This window comes from Cheilinus undulatus, linkage group 7 (genome assembly GCF_018320785.1).
Source record: "Cheilinus undulatus linkage group 7, ASM1832078v1, whole genome shotgun sequence".
NCBI lineage: Eukaryota > Metazoa > Chordata > Actinopteri > Labriformes > Labridae > Cheilinus > Cheilinus undulatus.
The window spans coordinates 40240526-40246525 of NC_054871.1; positions in this window are offsets into that span (position 1 = coordinate 40240526).

Below are 6000 nucleotides of genomic sequence, written 5' to 3' on the forward strand. Positions count from 1 at the left end.
GTCTTCATGGTGTAATGGTAGCCAGGAATACTGATCAAGTAGTGACTGGACCTGCCAGACACAGAAGTCTTTACACTACAATCACTACAATCAGGTGATCCCCATTTCACTAATTATGAGACTAGTAGAAATCTGTTTTCACTTTGACATTAAAGAGTTTTTTCTTTTTCTTTTTTTCTTGTCAGAAATGCCAAATTATATAGACCATGACTGATTTATAAAGTCAGTAAAAGGGTAAAACATCCAAGGGGGTGAATACTTATTATAGGCACTGTATTAGGGCTGATATGCCCTTTAAATAGAGATTTTCTGTAGGTTCTCCCAGAATCTTGTGAATCATTTGCAAGCTATGAAAGTTATGATAACAGTCTAATATCACAGTTTGATGTTGTTTCACTTTATTACGGTCCTGTTGATTTCAAACAAGCATTTTTTAAAAGCTTGTAGAAATGTCTGGTATTGTCATTCTGCCTCTTTATGTAAATGCTGTTGATAACTACCAATGATGTTTCAGGAACTTGAAGGGCTGTCTCTTTTTCAAGGGAAAGACTTTTTACCACAAACCTGTGTATTTCTGTTTCAAGAGACAAGGGTGCACTCGAAAATAAAGGGTAAGGTTGCAATTTTGAGATGGGACTGAGCTCTGACCAAGTCAGTGCCAAAGTATTGTGTTATGGAAAATACGGCATAATCTAGTTGGTATTCATCTCAGTAATAACTGAATATTTCCTGCAGTTTTTAAATGTTGGCCGTAATGTTGTGGTTCTGTTATGTAAAACTATTTAGTGCATTCCTTGTTCATTCATGTTTAATGAGGGCATCCGTTTGGATTGTCTCTGTAATTAGTTTTCAGATCTCCCTCCGACCACAAACATCCTGGACCTCCTTGTTTTCTCTCTTTGTCTTATGCAATCCCATGCACAAGTTGGGCTGAGTAAGAACACTGTTCAGGGTGTTGTGTTTCCAGGATTGAGGTGTGAGATATGATGTTAAACTGCAAAAAAAGGTGTGACACAGAGACGTCTGACTGCAGCGATAGAATATTTCAAACGTCACGGTCCTTCAATTGCAAATTTTTCTGTTTTTTAAATGAAACCACAAACCACAGAAAAAGCATTTAAAGCCTACATTTTGGAGTCACATTTAACATACATAAAGACCATTTGAATTTGAACGTTGGAGCCATTGAGTGATAAAGCTGAGATAACTTTGATACAGTTTGCCTGGAAAATAATGTAAAGGGAAAAAATGTACAACAGATTATAATCTACTCCAAACAAGCACCCTGGGATACGACAATAGATTAGCGAGATTGGTTTACATTCTTTCAGTCGTAGTGACATAAACAGCTGAATGTTTTGATTTAGGGTGGAGGAAGTGACACCCTTCCTCCCTTCTACAAGTCTTTAAACAATCTCATCTTTCATGGTAAAAATGTATCTGCAACAAAATCTAAACTCCCCCTCAATCCTAACCAATAAATAGACAACACTATTTCTGCCTCATTTTCCTTAAACCTGAAACTTCACATCAAGACTAGTTAATCTGATGCTGCCTGTCTCATTGCATAAAATAAAAGTTGAAATAGGTTAAATAGGGGAGAAATAATTAAAAATAATTAAAATGTCCTTTTAAAAATATCGTTCCTTCTGTCAGGAGCGCTCTCATCACACATTTAACCGTTCTGTCGCAAAATGGATGTACAGTTTGACTTGGCGGGGAAGGCTCTGCTCAGAAGATGCTCCCTGTTGGGGTGCAGGTGGCTGAGTGGTTAAGGCGCGCCCCATGTACGCAGACGGCCAGGGTTCGAATCTGGCCTGAGGCTCTTTACTGTATGTCTCTCCCCCACTCTCGTCCCTGTTTCTGACTCTATCCACTATCCTCCTCTATCAAATAAAGGCACAAAAAATGCCCGAAATAAAAACCTTAAAAAAAAGATGCTCCCTGTCAAGCAGCATGCTTTGATTTTCCAGGGAGCGCATGGCTAGAAACCCCCATATGGATAGATGCATTTATGACAATGCATATTGAATACAATAAAAGCAATGAATCCATAGTAGCTTGAACTGAATATGAGGGTGCAACAAGCTTCATGCTATAAAGGAGGAGGCTCAGCTTTGTGTGGTGCATCAGCATTAATGCAAGCAGGGATTAGTGAGAATTTTGTATTTAGATACACTGCTGTGTTGAGAGAAAGAGCTGTGATTGGCTGTGGAAGCTGGGAGGCAATAATTAGAATCAGCTGATCATAGCTGGGCAAATGACGACCGTGTCCTGCATTAACTAACGCTTGGCTTCATTTTTTGGTAAATATGCTGGCAGCAAGTTTGTTCAGCTGCTCAGTTGATCAACTTCCCTCTTGTTGCTGAACTGAAAAGGTGGATAAAAAGGTTTACAAATATGTAAAAGGAAGTAATTCACATACCAGAGTTTTAACTTTTAGCTAAAATTAAACTTTAACCAAACCTATTTAGTTATCACAGCACTAAAAAACAATAGAGTCAGACAAACCCAATACCAGGTCACTAGAGGAAGATCAGAGAGGCACAGAACCCAAGGTGCTTGAAGTCCAGTGTTTTCAGTCTCCACAATCAGTGATGGTTTGGGATGTCATGTCATCTGCTGCTGTTGGTCCTCTGTGCTTTATCAAGTCCAGAGTAAATGCTGTCAGCCGTCTATCAGGAGATCTTAGCAGGACTTTGCCCCTGCCCTGACCTTGCAAAGCAGATGGATATGCCCGTTTCCTTGTTTTTCACAGGCGAATCCATCTTGCAAAGCTCCCATCTGAACCGTTTGGGCCCGGTTAGAAAGTGACAGTGACCAATCAGTGACGAGGGGCAGTGCTTTCAGGCGCAGTAGAGTAGAGAGTAAATGAGCCGCAGCAAGAGCTGGTGCAGTTATGGTGGAAGAGATTAGCGTGGATGCTGCTAAAGTGCCGGTTTTATCAGAACTTAACGACATTTCTTTGTTAAAAGAAGAACAAAGAACAACAGTGAGTTGCTTTCTTTAAAACACACAACAAAAGTTGTGTGCTGACATGTCTACAGTCACCATGGTTCACGTTATGCAGGTCTCTATGGCGTTTACTCCTTCGGCAGCAGCTACGTCACGTGTTTTGTTGCTCTGATTGGCCTGTAAAGATGTGACAGACAGAACGCTCATCCAACCACACTCCTAGTTTTTTTTTCAAAGGCTCTGCCCTTTCCCAAATGCTGTCTGTGAGTGATTTACCACATGGATGTGTGAAACAAACCCTTCTGGCATGCCAGGTTACCCCTGCCCACGGCGAAGCCAAAACTACCACAAACTGGTTTGCTGACCCTGGTATTACTGTGTTTGATTGGTCAACCAGCTGGTCTGATTTGACCCCCATAGAGAATCTCCAGGGAAATGTGAAGATGAAGATGAGAGACACCAGACAGAGACAGAGACAGAGTACATATGAGCTGCAGGCTGCTATCAGAGCAACCTTGACTTCATAACACCCCAGCAGTGCCACGGACTGATTGGCTCCATGCCATATGGCATAGCTGTGCAAAAGAAGTGCCAACCAATCACTGCAATGTTATAACTACTCAATAAAGGCTGTATTTATAATGCTCAATAGATGATACCTTGAGTATTTACTGATGTATCAATCAGGCATGTATAACTCTGCTTTTGAATTATGTGTAAATAACTTTCTAAATGATGGGTTAAGTATTTTTGTAGATATATAATAAACTTAAAAAAAACAACCTTTTTGCTTGGTCCGGATGTTATATACCCATTTTTTAAATAATATTCTAAACCCTAAAGGAGAAGTGAGTGAAACAGCTCCAGATAAACACAAATATGCCAGAAAGTGGTGCTTAGATTTGTCTAAAGGCATAAAGAGTTTGCTTCATTCATTAACAGCATTAAATTTGTGAACCAGAAAGTAAAATCAGTTGTTGAAGAACCACTATCAAGAGAAAAAGCCCCACTTTGCTTAACTTTCATTCCTCCACATTCTTGAGAAGTTTCAGTGGCCATGCTGTCAGAAACGAAACCCAATACCAAAAGCTTGACAAACTATAGTTTTACTGCACAACAATAAATGTATTCTGATTGAACTAAGACCCTTTAGAAGTGGAACAATGGATATTTTTATTTCTGGTTTGGAGCTGCTGTCACTTTTTGATATAAAAGGGGGGTGAAATAAGACCGCTGTTATCAAGATATTTTTACTCAGAAAGGAATTTCTTTATCAGATCCTTCCAAGAAAACTCACCACTTAAATTTGCAGAAAGGTCAAAATCATCTCACTGTCACTAATCCTCTTATATAACGTCTCTTACCTTTCACCTCATTTGAAACTTCACATTTATGACATGTATGAGGGGAATGTCTGTATGTTCACATACTGATGTCTGCATATTTCTCCTTCTACTGCCTTATCTAGGATCTGTAAAGCAGTTAAAATGCCTCCCTTGGTCAGACTCAAACATTACACACTCTTAACGGCTCCTTTCCTTTCATGCTGCAGTCATCTCAGAGCTCCTGTGGGTTTTAGTCTTTCATTACAGCAGTCATAAAATTGTCAGGCTCGCTGGAGATCACAGGGAAAATTGTCGTCACCTGTCGTGATCACTCTGCAGGAGGACCGGGTCATAAATCCACGTACAGCTCTCGCACTGCTCAACCAGCAAATCTGAGGGACACTTTTACTGTTTTTGGAGGAAATGCTGGAATTTCTGTTGACATTTGGAGAATTACATGTATGAAAATCAGATGCTCATTAGACTCACTCAGAAAGCTCTAAAAACAAGCACAAAGAAGCCAAGAGTCTGACACATCAGGTTTTAAATTGTGATGTTGGATTGTGAATATTTTCAGCAGGAGCCATTTACAAACCACTGTTCCAAAATAGTTGGGGCATTATGTGCAACTGTGCATAAAAACAATACAGTGATTAGAAATCATTATCAATCTATATTGAATTGAATACAACAAAAGAAAAAGATATTCAGTGTTCAAACTGATTAACTTTTGGGGGTTTTCTAATCCATAAAGACTTCTGAATTAATGTTGCAAAACACATTCCAAAAAAGTTGGGACAGGAGCGTGTTTACCCCTGTTTTCCGTTATCTTTTCTTCTAACATCACTCTGTAAACGTCTGGGAACTGAAGACCGTAATTATTGAAGTATTGAAAGAGGAATTCTTTACTATTCTTGCTTAACATGCATGTTAAGTTACTCAATAGAGCAGAGTTTCTGTTGTTGTATTATGTGCTCCATCATCTTCAATGGGAGGTCTGGACTGCATGTAGACCAGTCTAGTACTCTCACACTTTCACTTTTACTGCAGAATGTGGTTTGGCATTGTCTCACTGAAATAACCAGGGATGCCCCTGACAAGGTTATTATAGCTAACTAAAACTAACTAAATAACTAAAACTAGAATTCAAAAATCATTTTAGTTAACTGAAACTAAATAAAAACTAAGATTTGCAAAAAAAAAAAAACTAACTGAAACTGTATAGTGTGCTAATAAAACTAACTAAAATTAAAAAAAATAGAGACAAAATATCCTTAGTTTTAGTCTGACACAGCCATAATGACAGGCACCTGCACCCAAGCCTAGGGAGTGTAAAATGGCCTGATTTGATTGGTTAAGGTCTTACATAGTGGTAGTTTTACTTCTGGAGTTGTATTCAAACACCATCTTTAAATAAATAAAATGATAAGTAAAGAGTAGCCTCTTTGAATTTGTTTTTGAAAATGTTTGATGTTCACTCAGCCCTGACATGCATCCAAAAAAAAAAAACTGAAACTAACACTAAAACTAATAAAAACTAACCTAAAACGAAGCATTTTGTGCAAAATAAAAACTAAACTAAACTAACAAACCTCTGGTAAAAAATAATAAAAACTAAACTGAAATTGAACACAGAAAGTAAAACAAACAAAAATTTAAACGAATGAAAAATCCAAAACTATTACAACCTTGGCCCCTGAAAAAGACATTATCTGGATAG